This window comes from Galleria mellonella, unplaced genomic scaffold, assembly GCF_026898425.1.
Source record: "Galleria mellonella isolate WM207_F2 unplaced genomic scaffold, CSIRO_AGI_GalMel_v1 utg213, whole genome shotgun sequence".
Lineage (NCBI taxonomy): Eukaryota > Metazoa > Arthropoda > Insecta > Lepidoptera > Pyralidae > Galleria > Galleria mellonella.
Window position 1 is genome coordinate 1,219,719 of NW_026442039.1, and position 19,529 is coordinate 1,239,247.

The window sequence follows — 19,529 nt, forward strand, 5'->3', positions numbered from 1 at the left end:
TAAATATTTTATTGAAATACAAATTGAACATTATATTACGAAATACAGATTGCATTGCGCATGGTCATTCAAAAGGCGTCAGAAGGCTGTTCAGTTAGTGTAATAGAATATTCCGCCTAAGAATAAATTACTGGCATATCAAAAACGTGCTAATTTTGTACAAAGTTACAATTTTAACATGCACGTTGTTATTTAATATTGACTTTTCATAATAATTATATTTTTTTCTAGTGATATATCCATTATTTTCATAGTATCTATAAGAATTAAACAAATAACAAACTACCTTCATCAACTTTTGTACTTTTAAAAAAACACGAAAAAAACTGGTTTTACAGATTTGCATCTGATGTTTTTATGGCATACTATATTAAAACCTAATACTTAATAAGCTCATTAATTTGTAAATAAACATGTGCATTTTACACTGTTCTGTTCATCTGAAATTTAAAAAAATAATTAAATCCATAATTGAAACAAAACTTACCGGCTTTTTATTACTCCTGCACAAGTGTCACTAAAGCACAGTTTTAGTATAAAATGTGGAAACAGTAACGTCCGCAACACTTGAGTTGCAGTGAAAACTGAGAGGCGCGTAGACAACGCGCGGATTAATCGAAAATAATGTGCGCGCGCGCAACTTCCCTGCGTATATATCGCACTGCTGTTTGACGTCACCGAGGTTCGGGTATTGTAGTTATCATTATTATAACTTGCACATAAAAAACGTGTTCTATCTCCGATTATTAAGAGATGATATCTTAACTGCGGTATAGTAAGTACTATACAAATGGGATTAATTTTGATAGTCGATAATGTTACTTCCAAATGTATTGGAATACATTCTGTATTATTTATTACAAACATTAATGTTATTATACAATTAGTCAAACATAAATAAACCGTAAAGAAGTAAAGATTGTTACACATAAGCGTATGTTGTTTAGACTAATGTAAATGGTATAGTACCTTTGTACAAATATTTAAACCTCAATATTTCCTTATCGGGTAAGCAGAAGAAATAATCATTTATTCCTCTTGTGAGTGATTTACTTGTGTTAAAAGTTTTTACGGTAAGCTAAACCATCTTCGTTGTACACTAAAGCCTCTGACATGACTTACATGTTGTCCGAAGCATTAAATAAATGACAATCATTTTTATAATATTAACTCAAATATTTACGCTAAAATTCCATATTGAAACCCTGAGGATTCACTGTCAAGCATTACTCGACTTAAACATAGAAAGCAATACTTTTGTACGTATTTTTTTTTAATGGATGATGATGGAAATGTAACCCCGCTCGCGCTATCGGTATACACTGGCGGAGCACCAGTGAGGGATGATAGGTGAGGATAAAAAGATAGGTCAGTTAGCCCAACGTGATGAATACACTTTGAATTCAGCACGATGGTTTTCAGGGGAGACCGCGTGAAGGTCGACTTGGTTTGGTATATTGCTAGCAATGAGGCCCTTAGTCTCCATTATTAACAATCCCTCCTACCCTACTTTTGTATGTATTATAATTGTTTCCATGAAAATACTTGTTTGCGACAAAACGAAAACAACATTTTTTACGATATGTATTTGGTGGAAACGGGGGTTTAATATCCTTGACCACCTCCATACATATATTCAATGAAACCTTCGTGAATAATATTTGCCATTATGTCATACATAGGTTCTACAGATTCGAGTTGTAAAAGCGTTCGTGAAATGTTAAGAATATTTCACGAAAGAATTAACTTTTACAATGGACACTGAAATAATAGCTGCTTCTATAGCCATGACGACACTGAATTTCACGCGCTAAGCTTTTGCGGCGAAAATACTAGAGAACAGACAGTATATCCGAGTATAATCTTTTTAACCAATATGCTCCATCTAAGCGAATACACTAGAATCTGACCACGACGGTTTTCAGGCCGACCGCACATGTGGAGATCGAATAGATCAGAAGATATTACTAGCAATAGATAATAGTTAATAGTGCAGGGCTTTATTTCCTTGATAGTTGTAAACTATTGTTTAAAGAAAAAAATATTTTGCCGCTACCGGCTCTTTACATATATAAAATTTGCTTGTTTGTCCGAAAACATATTGAATTATTTGTAATTAAATCCACGAATAGAAGTCATTGCATGTTATAGCATGGCTATTAAAATATATAATAAATTGTCTAATAATATTAAAAGTTCGACCAACACACAATTTAAAAGAAGACTTTGACTACCTAATTAATAATTGTTTTTATTTTGTAAAAGACTTTTTAAATAATTGTAATTTATGATACTGCTTGACACTGTAAAAACATAGCATGACTTATTATTCATAATTGTAATTTAAAATAATTAATTTCGTTAATGTTATTATGACTATATTATTTTAGTAATTGTAAAAAAAAATTTACACACCTATGTAATGGTAAATATTGCTGAACAATTTTAATTAATTTTAAGATCTGCTACTGGCAATCACCAATATTTAGTAAATAAAAATTCATTCATTTATTCAACCGTCAAAACCTATTTTCAATTGTTATTACATAAATACTTCAGATTATAACCAAATACTTTAATCCAGGTTTTCTAAACGTCGACAAGCGACTTTATAGAGACAAATACTCGTACCGTAAATGAACTTACATTTATTTTGCACACTACTTTTTGTGTTAAAAACATGAATAAAGAATGAAAGGACAACATTAACACATAACAGCACTAACTTTAATGCCGTTATCTGTATTTTAATATTGACCTTTAATTGTTTTAATTAAATTAACTTAATCAGATCTATATTATTACGTGCGATTAATTATATTGATCATATTTTTGCAGTCAAGCATAGCAACGGGCGTAGCTAGTTCAATTATAATAACGTATTTGTTTTAATGCTAACTAATTACACGTGTAATCTTGCTTGATACAAATTTCTATAGCAATAAAAACTTTTGCAAATGGTTTGAAGTACCTATGTAACTGCTGCCCATTTACATTTTTATAATACAGACATTTACTATTAAAAGATAATAATTACAATAGTGGAATAAAAATAAAAGTATCTACTTATTTCAATTTGATATGACTTATATAGTCAATTTCAATTGGATAAGTACCTAGTTATTTTAGTTTTTTGTATGATATATATGGTGCTCGTACAAATATGAGAAAATATCACAACGATAAAGAAAGTATGGAATTTGAAGGCCAATTCGAAATACTGCAAACGCGGCCTCCATATCAAACAGTTCACCAATAATAATAATTTTATTATTATTTGTTGTAGACGATAGACATATAAGTATCTAATTATGGCATTTTAATTATATACCTTTTTGTATAGCACTACTGCAAAAAAGCTACAGCTAGTAACGACCTTAGGAGGGAGGCCCGGTCCGACGACGCCCGGAGCGATGAAGCCCAAGGAGGACGCCGAGGTCGCCGACATTGGTATTATAGAATGATAAAACCCTTTTTTGTACTTTTTCTTTCATGGCTGACGTCATAAGAATTAGCTCAGGAGCGTCTTAGTAAAGGGTCGCATAGTGATTATTTTTTAATTGTCAGGGATTGGCGTCGTCAAAAATATATCCAGGTAAAGTAAGGCCTGTCCTTACTATCCATCAATTAAATACATGAACATGAACATCGCCCTAATGATCCTGATTATTGATTATGCTGATGTATGTTATCCAGATTTTAATGAAGATCTTCTCGATAAGCCAGACCGTCGCCTCGACCAAGTCATACTCTTTATCTTCAACTTTCGGAAGTCCGATCACATTTCTCTCTATCGATCTCAGCTCAAATGGCTTTCCATTCGTCAACACAGAAACATTAGGACTCTTTGTACCCTCTATATTCTTCTTCGAAACTCCCAGTCTCCTAACTATTTAAGCAGCAAATTCCAGTATCTTTTTGAAACTCACGATCGTAACCTTCGTTCCTGTAATACTCTGCAATTATCTATCCTCTCTCATCGCACTTGTTTCGTTTCAAATTCTTTTATCCTACATTTTTCACGCCTCTGAAACGCGCTTTCTGTTATTTCTGTTTTGTTGTTCATTAAGAGACCACCGACTAAACCGTCTTTCAAAAAAAAAACGTTCATGCTCACTTTTTTACTTTATCCGAATAGTAAATATATTATTTTCAATTTCGTGTTTAATATAGTATACGTAATATATGTGTAAGTATTATATATTTGTGGTTTATATATATTTATTCGTTTATATATGTAATTTTAGTATGTATGTATATCAATAATTACTAGTAACGCATTCGAGTATTCTGACACTTCCCTATGGTTGACTGGGAGAGAATGCTTTTAGCATTAAGGTCGCCATGTACACATACATATATGTACTAATGAATAAATAAATAAATAAATAAATAAAAGGTACAATCTCTTTTAGAAGTAAGGGATTATTAGAATTTCCTCGGTTACAAGAAATAGTGTTTTTTTTGCAGGAAAAGCAAAGAAAAGTAAACCACTGTACAAAATAATTAGCTATTTTGTAGGAGATTACTTTTGAAATGATTTGTGATATAATATCCATATATAGGGTAATGACCGAGCGTAGACAAATCATGCTGTGTAGGCGTTCCAGACAATGTTTACTACTCGCGGCCTCCATTCAAGGATTTGTCTTCTGCAATGGTTGTTTAATAGAATGTCGTGTATCTTCCGGCTTCCGGGCCAGGGTAACTGATTTGATGACAAGCGGCGACTTGCGTCACAGAATATGCATATCACATTATAGCTAGACTGTAACACTTTAAAAATAAAAAATCTCTACTTTTTGCAACTTGTGTTCTTTTTAAGATCACAGGACACTACGAATTATGAATTTTGTTTTGTTTTTTGAACAATTATATCTATTACTTATTCCTTTACCGTATATGACAATATTATAATTTTGAATACTGTTATAACTAATTTCTTCCATATAGGTGACTGAAAAACAATGTTATTGACATTAGCTATTTACAGAAAAACGTAATATGTTTTTCTGTTTCGATATAAATGGCATATTGTTACATAAAATATAGTAAATATAGTATATCGATATAATTCAGTTTTTTATGCGACTTAGAATAGCAAACAAGCTGACGGCCCATCTAATAGAAAGTAGTAACCGTCGCCTATAGACATGAGCAATACCATGGATATAACAGAGTATATTATTTCGACCATGATACCTCCCATGCGTTGCCATTCCTGAGGACTCAAGTGTTATTCCTCTGTACCCTGTAAATTCACTGCAACCCTTCAAACCGAAACACAGCCATGCAAACACAACTGCTTCACGGTAGAAACACGAATGGGACAGAGGTGCCCAAGCAATCGACTTTTGTACAAAGTCTCCCTCTAGTAATAATAGTAATAGTACAATATACTAAATATTCATCAAAAGGTTTTTGTAAATTCAACCTAAAGACAAGTTAGTTCAATTTAGAAACACAAATAATAATAGGAAGGTTAGTCCTCATTGCTATCAATATACCCTATCATGTTTGTCTCCACGCCGTTCTCCCTGGAAACTATCGTGACTAATTTATCGTAGAATTCGACACGATGGGCTAACTGACCTGCCTTTTATCCTCACCAATCATCCCTTACTGGTGCCCTGCCAGTGTATAGCGCAGTGCGAAGTTACCATTTCGTTATCATAATAATAACAAAGGTAATATTATACATTACGTATAATATTACCTTTGTTAATCTGAACGAAGATTAGGCAATGTAAATAATGTAAACACCCCCGGACACACTAGAAAACGCCTTAGTGCTAAGAAGTAGCAACGCATAGTGGCATACTTCAAGGTAGTAGTAGGTAGTGTCAAAGCTTATTATCCATGATAAGCTATGACACTACTCCATGGTAATTATGGTATTATTAGCTACTATTTTCTACGATTTATATTCAAAATATATAATATGTTAATAATGTTCAACCGTGTAATGTGATTGAATAACAAACAAATAAACATCCAAACAATATGTTAATAGTTTTCACATTTATAATATTCACATCAGCGACTCTTTTCATTACAAAAATGTTTATTTACCACTAACCCACATAAATTTCGTTATGGCACTTACGAGAAGTTACAGGAATAATTCATCGTAGCATATTGTATAGATTCGTCCACTTATAATCCGTGTCATTAATCACAATCTTAGTCACTTGTCATACAAACGGTCAACATTTGTAAAATCAAAGTTCAAAGTCGTATTTATGGTAAGTAAGCAAATATATTCGAATACATGCACCTTGGATAACAAGACAGCACTAAAACATTTAAATAAAAAAAATATTCTTAGTACAGCCAACAACAGAGATCGATAAACATAATTAATTTCTAATATTTATTAACTTTACTATCTTACGATTCTGTATGTAACGAAATACCTAGAAATTAGTACACAGGGAAAACCTTAAATTATCCTTAGCATAAAATATTTTTGGGCAATTTTTCGGTCTTTTTTCGTACGATATCATATATCATATCTAATGAATTTACAACAGAAATTTATTTGTATTTAATATTATAAGGAACAGTTTCCTTAACTCCTTATAAAATAATATTTTTATTTTCAAGTTCAGTGGACCTAACAACTTATTCAATAGGTAAATAGGATGGTTAGATATTACGGCAATATTTTGAAGAATTAGTAGATCGAAACTTTCTTGAACTTGGTAGGTATAGATTTAATAAATTCATGAATAATGTTCACGCCCTAATATTGGGAGGAAAGTGATTATTATAATGGGTTAAACAGCCTAGCTAGCAAAGTAGCAGTATACCCAATATCAGGTTGATCTCAATCTGTCCTGGAAACTATTCGTCACATTAACCGACCTAACATCCAAGGTAGGGGGGAAAGGGATTGTTAGTAATGGAGACTGAGAATCCTATTGCTAGCAATATACCCAACCAGGTCAACCACCTCGCGGTTCTTCCTGGAAACTATCATGGTTAATTCCTGATGAATTCATCATGATGGGCTAACTGGCCTGTTTTCATTCTCATTGATCACCCTTCACTGGTGCTCCGCCAACGTATATCGTTAGCGCAGGCGGGGTTACCATACCATTTTCACCCATCAAAAAAAAATCCAAGGTACTCGCTTATTTTGCCAACCTTTATTAAGGAATTATCCTTAGTCTTAGGTATTAACTTAAGGTTCTCTTTCTACATCGCCAGCGTGTACTGATAATACAGGCCAGGTTATCATTCTATATCACCAAATTTAAAATATCTAATGAATACGTTTCCACTATTCTCAGTTTGGTCTTTCTATTGAGGACTTTATTAGAACAATCTTTCACAGATACTGTATGCTACGAAATTTACGTATCATCATATCAGCCTTCAACTATCCATTGCTGAACATAAGTTAAATTTACATATATTAATGACTAATTAAGTATCCTTTATACTTACAATTGACTTAATATATAAATACAATGTTGATGTAAATATAAATAATATCAAATTATATATAAATAATTGCCACACAGTTATATGAATTACGTATATATTGACATTAAGTCTACCAGCGATAATATTATGCATTATATAGCTATATCTGCTAAAATAAGTGAATTAAATAGATATTAGCATTCTAGTACAAGGTCTTCTCATTTCTAGCCAAAAATCATTAATTTTGTCTCATGTTATAAGAAATTAATAATGCCAAACATACTACCCGTAAAAAAATTATACTTGTTTAATTTATATTTTTAAAGAACAATTAAAGAATATTCATATAAGTTCTCGAGAAATTTCTAATTGATTATCTATTATTGACATTATAAATATACGATGATATAATTAACTATATGACATAATATCAATGGTTAACCGCAAATACCAATCCATAAATCTCCTAATATAGACAAACTTTAACAAAAAACATGGAAAATAAATACCTATAATAAAAACTCGGTGTGTTGAATCGAGCAAAACAACATTTCATGCCGATTCAACGAATATTGCTTTATTAGCCACCAATACGACCTTACATAAAATTTTGCTGACGCTATGGACGGGAGTACGTGGATACCAGCTTAAACCCTTCAAATTTGTACAACAACGTGTCATGAGAGTTTTCGATCTCCCAGGCTTACAAGCAATATGAAACCTTTAAGTTTTAGAAGAGATTTTGCTTCACTCTGCGTATTGTACCAATAATACAATGCATTATACTCAGAAGAATTGTTTAACATGATGGCCATGATTAGTTTCTACTATCGTTTTACTCGCCACCGACAGGAAGTTCACCCCCATATCTTAATCTGGATGGTCGCATACAGTGATAATATATGTAATGAATTAATAAAAATTTAGATTTTTTCTCTATATAACATAGAAAAGAAGAGAATTAAGTTAAAAGAAATTTCTACAACTAAATATCAGTATATTGTATATACACGTATAATAGATACTAGTGACTAGGTACCGTTACGTAATTTACTCATTTTTTATATAATTAATGTATTGTAATATTGCAAAATATGTACCTATAAGAGACAGCGTTGGCAGATTGGATATTTTTTTCTCAATCTTGGATAGAAATTTTATGTTCGCAAAATTTTAGAGAAATGAAATTCTTGGAGAAAAGTGAAATGGGTTTGGAAAATTTAGAGTAATTGTTTTGGACAATTTTTGTACTTGTAAAGTAAATAGCAAATAACAAAGCAGAGAAAATTTCTTCTTATATCCTTTTCTCTGCTTTGTAAAGTAAATAGCAAATTACAAAGCAGAGAAAATTTCTCCTCTTATCCTCTTCTCTGCTTTGTAAAGTAAATAACAAAGCAGAGAAAAGGATAAGAGAAGAAGAGGGTAAGATAAGCTAAAAGTAAAAACCGAAAAAATATGCTAATTTTTCTTTTTTTTTTGTTGTTCTCTTTTGTGATACATTTCAAAACATAGTGAAAAATGATACAACTTTGTGATTGCATAAAGGTACTGGAAATTGTATCAATTTGGAGTTATACTATTACTAAATATAGTATCTTCATTATTAATAAATTCTAAGACAAATTCATTGTACCAAAGCCTCACGTGGCTTACCAGACAGCTTTACGTGCACTTCGAAACACAAAGCAAATGCCTATGATTTTCAACCAACTTCAAAAAGAAGAAGGTTCTCAATTTGGTCGTAGTTTTTATGCTTATTGTCTCATAACTTCATCAGTTATAAACCGATTAGGTAAATTCTGTTTTATCTGAAAAAATGTACTTACAGATTAGTTCCATTGATTTTTTGTCAAAATCGGTTCAGTAGTTTAGTTTTTAAATCAAAATAACTGGTTTTGCCACAGTTGAAGTCGATTTTTTTTTGGAACACAATCTTAAATTACCGAATGTTTAAACAATATTTGTTCTTACGATTTTTTATAATAAACTACTGACAGGTACTACTCGAGTGAGGGTACCACCCTGATATCAAAAGTTTTTAGGCCGCCTTCATTATAGTATAATAAATTATCTGATGTAAATATCGATGTGTTTCATCTGTCAAGCCCTTGTTCTTACAAATGTATTTTGGTTAGATAATGGCAGTAAAGTTACTGAATACAAAAAATATAACACTTTAATCCTAAGAAATAGCACATGAATGAAATATTTGAAAATATTGCCTACTAATAAGGCCTACTTGAAGACAAAGAAATATACTTATATTCTCAAATAACTTACTATGTATTCCATGAAAAACAAAAAGTCCGTCTGCGCGCTTTAAACACGGACATGGTTAATAATAAAAAATATTAAAGAACACGTGTTGGAACTTAATACTAGTATTTTTTATAAGACTTGAATTGCAAACAAGCTGACGATCAAACCTGTGGAAAATTTTTAAAGATTTTTGCAACCAGCTTATAAAATTGATATAAAATATAATTACTGCGTAATTATAATTAGAAACACTTTCTTATAATTAAAGAAAGTATAACTTAAACGTACAAATGTTCGTAAAAAATATACACACTCAACAATTAATAATTATGCAATAATATAGCCACTCAAATAAAAAACTTATTAAATGCGAAATATATAAAACATATCTTACTTTTAATTACAAAATGAGTCTTACACATGTAGGAGTTTAATTTTCTATTACTGACCGCTTGGACGCCTAATTAGAAACATTTTAAAAAAGCATCCATAGCTCGTTCTTTTTTCTGAAATTGGAGAATAACATTTCTTTCTTGGCTTTTTCTATGATTTTGGCGGCAATTTAAAATTTAATTTGAATTTTATTTTGTTCAAAATGGGCAAAATTAAAAGTTGTGACGCGTCAACTGGGCAAATAATTGTTAATTTACATATAGATCATAAGTGGGCGTACAGAAAAATAGCTAATCATTTAAATTGTTCTGTTAAGAAAGTTTTTAATGCAATTGGTCATTATAAAACACATGGAACTGTTGAAAATATTCTTAAAAAGGCTCAGCCAAAAAAATCTCTCCCAGAGAAGATACGCTAATCGTTCGTGTTGCCAAAAAAGACCCATTTAAAGGCTCCAACTAGATTAAAAATGAAGATTTTTCGCCTGATGACCCGAGAAATATCTCGTCAAGACTGATACGCTAAAGATTAGTGGAAGCTCAATTGTTTGGAAGAACCTCTCGACAGGTACCACTTTTTACCAAGCGATTATTATTTACTAAAAAAATATATTAATTTGACGGTATGAGAATAGAAAAAAGTGTTATTTTCAAATGGAACAAAAATAAATATGGTACATTTCGATGGAAAGCACTATATTAGATGTCCTGTAAACAATGTTTTTAATTATAAATACACAAGGTAGGTGTAGTCAAGCACGGTGGTAGTAACATTAAAGTTTGGGGATATTTTTTCGGATGTGAAATTGCACCCGTTCGGAAGATTGAAGGTACAATGGATCAATGACAATACAAAAATATCTTAGAGCACACAATGATTCTCTACTCGGACGATCATTTGTCTGTAACCTGGATTGAGATGTTATTTCTTTTTTATGACAAATAGTATACTGAGACCAGTACTTATATTTATTATTTATTAGCTATAGTGATATCGTAATGTTGTCAAATTATCATTATTATCATCATTTTCTTATCCTTATCCCAATTAAATCAAACGCAATCTTATTAAATAAATGTCAAACATATATAATAAGCAGCCTTTACCCGCAACTTTAACCGCGTGGCCAGTATGTTTACTGTCCGCGACAAAAAGTATCCTTCTTCATTCCATGTATGGCAAACTTCACTGTGTTGGGGGGGAGAAGGTATTAACATCCCCATTGCTATCAATAAACCCTATCAGGTCGACCTCCTAGCAGTTCCTCCTGGAAACCATCGTGATTGATTTATTGTTAAATTTATCACGATGGGCCAACTGACCTACTTCATAATTATCTTTCATCCCTCACTAGTGCTCCGCCAGCGTATACAACATATAAGGATAGCGCAGGCGGAGTTACCATTTCTTTATCATCCATTAAAAAAATTTCATTATGATTGATAAAACCAGTAGGGGGCTATAAAGTAAGGAAAAATAAACTCACTTTCAAATTTATAATATTAGTAAAGATCATGAATATAAAAAGCTCACAAAAAAATAATAAAAAAAAAGCTGGTCAATTGAGAGTTGGACTCGCGCAACGATGGTTCCGTACAAAATCTTCAAATATAAAAACTTTTTTTGTGAAATAACTACAAATTTACGTTTTTCGTTTACTTTTTATTTTTTCCTTTACTTATGCTACATGACATTGCTACTTGCCAAATTACACGATTATAGGTCAACGGGAAGTGCCCTATAGGTTTTAATTCCCTTTGCGAATGTCAAAATATACGATATAAGATACGGCTGTTCATATATATAAATAGCCGTATCGTTTGATTGCTACAATTTAGGAGCTAGATTTTTTTACTGCTTTAAGAGATTACAAACCTGAGTATATGATATTAATTTCAACTCGATACTTTCACGCGTTCCTAAGAAAAGGGGTGTTAATGGATAGACCGACGGACGGAGAACAAAGTGAAGTAAGGGTTCCGTTCTCTCCTTTAAAGGAGAGAACGGAGTACGGAACCCTAAAAATAACATCATGCGTGTTGTTATTGTGATTTTATTACATCAACTTGTTAAATTGTCAGTTCTAAAAATTTTCAATATGATTACTAGTCACATGATAAGTACAATATTTCACACTTACGAATTCTGTGCTATTAGTATTTCAAATATTGATAAACTATGTGGCATTTCGTATATAATCCATACCACGTATATTATACATTCCAGCTACCTTTTCTAACTAAAATTAAATAAGATTTGCATAATGCCAGGTAATAATAATTGTCTATTTATAGGTGTACCTAATTAATAAGTATACAGGTAGATCCCCTGCAAAAAACAATAAAGCTGAATTTATGGTAGTGGAATGTGGTTTCGATGACGCGGACGTGAATATTTTATTATGTAGCCGTCATGTTAAGAATCACGAAATTTATAAATGTTATACATATTTTAAATAATATAAATATATTTCGTAAATACATACATAGTTCCATATAACCTTCTAACTCCAAATGTCAAATAACGTTCCTGTGAATCTTAATTACACCTATTCTATATTCTAAAGGTGCCGCACAATATTTCAGTACGCCCATCATGTATTCAGTTAAAAAGCACGGAGATGATCCCTGCTTTTTAATTAATCTCAAAAAAAGGAGAAAGTTCTCAATTATGTTATATTTTTATGCGTTAAGCAATATTATTCTAGTTCCCCACCGATTATTATGATTCTTTACAGGATTTTATTCTTAAGCTGTACAATGATGTGAACTAATCCTGTTCAGACTAAATATTAAGTGTTTTGATAGATAGATGGCTGCTACCAACCCCGTTATAAACCTAACAGCACCGGCAGAGCTGCTATTCCATTCTCATTCACTAAGAAAAAATCTGTCCATTTTTCTTTCATCCCATAATTTTTTATAAAAATAATTGATTAATATTATTGGTTATAAATTTTAGAGCGCACTTATATCTAATCAGTTAGGTAGGTACGTGGTGATAAGGAGGTCTCCGAGATAAAAAGTTGTCTAAATTTATTCACACGTTCCGAAACGTCAGTACGTGATAAATACTAAAAGGTGTATATTTATAGTCCCAATAATTATAACAGTGACATAAATAGATCCAAATCTTGATTTAATCTAAATAAAAATTTTGATTTATCATACAACTTTTCTTTTACAATTATTTACACATATATTCTAAAACTTAAAATTTATTAAGCAATTTGGAAAAAATCCTGTTCATTTTTAAGCTATTCGTGTGGTCCTATCTCTTCCTATCGTGCTCAGCTTACTCCCTATCCGCGAGCCTAGAATTATACGCATATTGCGTACTCTGCATTTCATTTTATTCGATCCAAACTCTCGTGACTACCTGAAGTGTAAATTTCATTTTCATGGAAACATTACCAATCGTTGTCTTTATCCGTGCAAAAATCTTCTTCTTCACGTGCCTGCTCGTACTGACTTAATTTTTTATTCACTGTTCACACTATTAAACACTGGACCGCACTCCGGCTCTACTTTTAGCAAACTCGCTTTTAAACTTAAATTGCGTTTCTATTTCCTTAAAAACCGATTTTTTTTTAAATTCATTGCCTTTTTCTCATTTTTCTTTCAATCTTAATCTTAATAGTTAAGTTTAAAGGGAAAGTTTGTTTGAGTCATAGATTGTTTTATTTGCTCTTCTAATACAGTTAATTGTATTTATAGTAATATTTTATGTATCTCTTTATGTGAGTATATATTTATTTATTTATAATATATGAATATATTAAGTATTACTATATATTTCATCAATTCAATAACGCACCGCCTACTTATTTCTCGATTTGCCTAACTGTTGACTAGTAGAAAACACCATTCAGTATTAAGTCCACCAAATGTACATAAAATTTTACTATGCATTAAAATTTAAATAATAAAAATTTCCATACACCTACCTGGATCTTTTGTGATACGTTACGCGATATATTTTTTAACTTTAAACTGGTTTTAATTATAGTTGGTACACTCGATAGTATTCTCACTTCTATGTTATTTATAGTTCTGTAGAAATTTTTTCAGCGTTTCTTTTTTGTAGTACCAAATTTTATTGCTCTACCCTCCTATTATATAGTGACCCTCAGGTTACAATGTAACAGCAACATAGCTATACGTAATTATATGGTAATATTTCTTACACATGCAAATTTAGTTCAATGGAATCTAATCCTTAGTTTACAGAGTATCAAAAACGAGTTAAAATTCTACCGACCACTTTTTTAGGTTCTATTTACCCGCAGGTACGAGTACTATCCTTAATCTATGTAAATACCTTTTTAGAAAGGCAAAAAGACTAAGCCATACAGCTATTGTGTTTTCTTAATTTAGAATTTTAAGTACGTAGATGCGTTTTTAAAAATAAAATAAAGCAGATTTAGAGATCATAAGAGGAAATGAACAGAAATCCGTACAAACATCGCTCTTCAGAGTAACTCTGAGTGGGTACTAACTGTAAAGCTTCATTTTAAGCAGGCTCAAAATGAATCGAAAACGACGCAACTAAACAAGATTACCAAGGAATCCGCAGTCGATTCGTTTATCGACTTATACTCGTACCTCCCAGTATATTTCTTACAAAAGCGTATCTACACAGCAGTCCCATAAACATAAAATTTAAGATTTTACTTATATTCGTAATAAATATAATATATAATGCTTTGATTTTTCGATTCTTAGTGACAAATGAATAGAGCGCGGTTTATTTGGCCACTAATAATAAACGAGATAAAAGAAAATAATTCAGAGTTTATATTAAGTCTAGTAGAAACAATTTTCATTCTATTGAGATGTTTATTTAATCGCCCATGACCAATTTTCATAAGTCAGTCGGTCAGTTTTAACTCACAGAATTGATGGAATTTAACATGTTTTTTTTTTTAACATAACAAAGCGAATCTTTTGCAGTGTTGAAAGCAATTTGAGTAAAAATTCCCCAGATCAGATGAATTGACATGACGGTAAAATCTAAATCTGAACTAGTATGTTTAATTTATATTCGATAAACAATAAATTTACACAATCTTAGATGAATTACTATATTATAATTAACATTATACAAGCGAAAGCTTGCAACAATCGATCGGGTTTTGAATGAAATTTGGTGTACGGAAAGATTATGCCCTAACTTAGCACATAGGATACTTCGTATACTTATTCACGCGAATGAAGCCACAGGATACAGCTATTTATAAATATTTTTCACCTGTTAAGTACCTACTTAACTTTTTAGCACCGGGGGGAAAAGAAATTATTAGTAATGGTATCTAACTGCCTCCTTGCTAGCAAAATACCATATGAGGTCAACCTCCACGCGGTTCCCCCTGGAAAATATCGTGGTTCATCCTCACCTATCATCCCTTACTGGTGCCCCAATAACGCAAGCGGGGTCATTATTACATTTTCACCCATTAAAAAATAACATCTCTCATCAATCATCACATCTTTACTAACTACTAATTTAGATACATCATTTTATCAAATGGACCGTCAGTTTGATTGCCATTCTAAGCTGAATAAAAATTAAACTTAATCCAGCAAGCAAAAGTGACATCTGTTGTGTAGTAGTCCAATATTAACTAGCCGTCAAACTTGAAATATTTAACAGAGACATCCTACTACTGTTTTAATATTAGTACTGCCACTAAACAATAGATGTCACTAACAACTCATTACCAAATAAAGACATCCACAATGGTTTCCAGGAAGAACCACGTGAAGGTCAATCTGATAGGGTATATTAGTAGTAATGGAGCTGGTAACGTTACTAAAAATCCACCCGCCCCCCTATAGTACGGTTACCACTTGCCTTCAGGTGAGTCGTTAATTTGTTTGTGTTGTAAGTTGCATAAAAAAAAATTTGTTTCCAATGTATGATCAATTTAAAAAAAAATGTACCCCCGGTTTTTGCCATAACCTTCGACTTTGATTATATATTTTCATGTAATTAATAATTTCTAGTACAAACTATTAATTTAAAAAAAAACATATTTTTATTATTATTTTTACTAGGGGGGAAAGGGGTTGTTAGCAATGGAGTTTGACAGCCCCATTGCTAGCAATATCCTATCAGGCCCTATCAGGTCGATCTCCACGTGGTTCCCCCTGGAAACCATCGTGAACAATTCTGGTTGAATTCGTCACGATGGGCTACTTCATCCTTACCTATCATCTTTCACTGATGCTCCGCCAGTGAATAGCGCGGGTAGAGTTACCATTCCATTATCACCCATAAAAAAAATATTATTTTTACTAAATACGAAAAGGAGAATGTCTTAAAACATCCAAATCTACCAAAATGTATCTGAGGATCCACCATAAAATGAAATTCAGAATTTTCGGGCTCAATTTCATGTTTTTGGTCGTACCAAAATCGGCCCAGTAAATGGAGCTTAACATTTCGTTGATCATGAATTCTACCATAATAGTCCAGAAGAATGATATTTTCGCATTTTTAAATGTATAATTTTAACATTAAATTTCTATTTCGTTCGGCCCTGAAATTTCGGAAAATATTCCATTATAAACCTTCTGATTTCTTTTCAAATAGCGTAAGAAAACCTTAAAATTTCTAAATAAAATTTTAAGGACAATAATTTCTTACATGTTATTTCAATTCAAATGTTTCAAAAGTTAAATTTATTAAATTAATATATCAAAACTTTAATTTTATAATTACAAATAAAGATAAAGCAGTAAAAAACTAACTTAACAATTTCGTATATTTGTTCGTAACGAAATCGGCTTAGTAAATGGAGCTTAACATTTCTTTCGTAATAAATCCTGCCATAGTAGTCTACAGGAACGACATTTTAACATTTTTAAACGGTATGTATTATATAACTTTAACTTTAAAATTGTGTTTTATTCATCCTCGAAATTTCGGAAAATATTTCATGGTAGGCTCTCAGGTTGAACAATGTTGAGGGTTTTGTATGAAGATCAGACGTCGCCGCTCATCTGTCATATGACAGTTGTCAACACGACAAAATCCTTTAATCTAGGGAATGATAGAATTGGCATAATTTAACAACTCGATATTAATATACGAGTACATATTGGGTAACACCGCCGAAACAATTGTTACAACTATAAAATGTTTATTATTAAAATTCTTTAATATAAAATCTATACGTGTTTGTGTCGAGTAATAAGAAACATTTTTATATAGTAACACTGATTTTTAATTGTGTTGGGAGGTATTATTATGGAATTCCTTATGTTTTATAAGTTTTATGTGGAAACAACTAAGCATACTTTCATAGGAATGACATACTTTTATTTTACAACACAGGGGGCAAACGAGCATGCGGCTTACTTGATAGTAAATGACTACCGCCTTCCATGATCACCCACAACACCTAAGGCATTGCAAATGTGAAACTTTAGTTTATTGCGGTTGTATGGTGGTGAAAGTCAGCAGCAGGTATCAATCCGAATAATTCCTCAGAGCACTACCCATGATAAATTCGGTAGAAGATGCACAGAGATTCAACATCTCTACGCAGTTTCAGTGGGTCAAGTCGGACAGTAAGGCACTGATCATCAATGATTCGAACCGCCCGACTTTAAATGCGATCTAACAGAAGGAGCTGGTACTGTGGCGCTCCTGCCCATAGGTGAGAACAGTATTCCATATGTGGCCTAATTTGAGCTTTATACAATATCAAGCGGTAATCTGGCGTGAAATACTGTCTCACTCTATTGAGCACTCCTAATTTTTGGAAGTCATATTAACCTTTTCCTTCAGATGACCGCAAAATTGGACGTCGCAAGATATATCAACGTCAAAGACGCCTAGACTCGACTTATTATCAATGGAAGTGCCCTGAAAATGAATTGATACGACAAACGGCGTCTTTTTTGCGGTGAACGCGTAAACTTGTGTCTTCTTAGGGTTAAATTAGACAAGGTTGTATTCACTTCAGATCGAAACTTGATCGAGTGAAGTTTCAATTTCAGACACAAGTCTGTTCCGGCACTCATCGGTATGTGCCCGCGAGATCGGTATTAAAAACAGAGTCAGAGAAAGTGCACAGCCTTGCGGAACACCAGCATTCGCAAGTTTTTAATTCAGAACATGCTCCGTCCACAACGACCTTAATGTTCCTTGAAAAAACTGGCAACCCAAATGCACAATCTTGCAGGCAACTCAAACGAGAGTAATTTCGAAAGCAGCGCTTTATACCACACACGATCAAAGGCGTTCGTAATATCCAGAATAACAGTTAAGGCCTCTCCCTTATTTTTGATTGCCACTGTCCATCGGTGTACCAAGTAATCTAAAAGATCACCGGTCAAACGTCCCTGTCGAAAGCCGTACTAGCGATTTCAGATCAGCCGGTGCTCTTCTAGGTACCGAAGCAGTTGACGGTTAATGATGGATTCCATAACCTTCGAGAATAAGAAAGTGATAGCTATGGGTTAATTGGATAATTAATTGGATTTGAGCGATCTCTCTTTTTAGGGTTCGGATCTACTAGAGCAGTCTTCCAAAACTTTGGGACTATGCCTGATAAGTAACAGAACCGAAAAAAACGCGTAAGAACCGGAACCAACACTGGCGCACACAGTCTAAGCACAATTTGAGGAATACCATCGGGCCCACTCGACTTATGGATTTCAAGGGAGAGTTCTACGAGAAGTGTTCTACGCACTGAGCTATACGTGAATTAAATATTAGACATAGAGCTCTTACAACGTGGGATTGTCGGTGGTGCTTTCTCCCCGTCATGTAACGTCGAGTTTGACGCAAAAAAGGATCCAAGGAGATCGGCCTTTTCTTTAGCGTTCAGAGCCAACAAATTATCCTCCCTGTGCAATAGTGGAAAAGATGACTGACAGAAATTCCCTTGTGCAGTTTTGGCAAGAGACTAGAAAGCTCAAAATCCCGAAGGTAAATTAGCCAATCTCTTGTCAATTCTACTAATATGCTCTACATACTACATTTTGGAAATGTTGAGCTGCTTCTCCGACGTCCTTGGCGTAAAATAACTGGTATATATTAATAATGCAATCCACATTACTAACAATCAGTCCTATTGCTATCAATATACCCTGTCAGTCGACCTCCACGCGGTCCCCCTGGACACCTCATGCTAAATTCCAGGTGTATTGATCACAATGGGCTAACAGGCCTGCTTATTCATGTTCACCTGTCATTCTTATTGGTGCTCCGCCAGTGTATATCGATAGCACAGGCGGGGTTACCATTTCATTATGACCCATTAAAAAATAAGGCCCTAATATTAGGAAGATACCTATCTATGCTTACAACCGTCAGTTAAAATCACAGATTGTTAAAATCATTTACTAAAACTGAACTTGTGTATGTAGCGGGCATTATAAATAAATTCCTAGTTCCTTTCATCTAAGTCCGTGAGAAGCAAAAAAAAAATTGGA

At 32.6% G+C, this 19,529-nt stretch overlaps 1 protein-coding gene across 1 annotated transcript in view; it reads right to left on the reverse strand.

Annotated features, from left to right (window-relative positions):
* LOC113511591 (elongation of very long chain fatty acids protein AAEL008004) overlaps positions 1-645 on the reverse strand; it is a 46,403-nt gene extending 45,758 nt beyond the window's left edge. The window contains exon 1 of the mRNA XM_026895232.3: positions 488-645. The gene's annotated coding sequence lies outside the window, so the exon portion shown is untranslated. The remainder of the gene's footprint in view (positions 1-487) is intronic.
* Between the last annotated feature and the right edge of the window lie 18,884 nt (positions 646-19,529).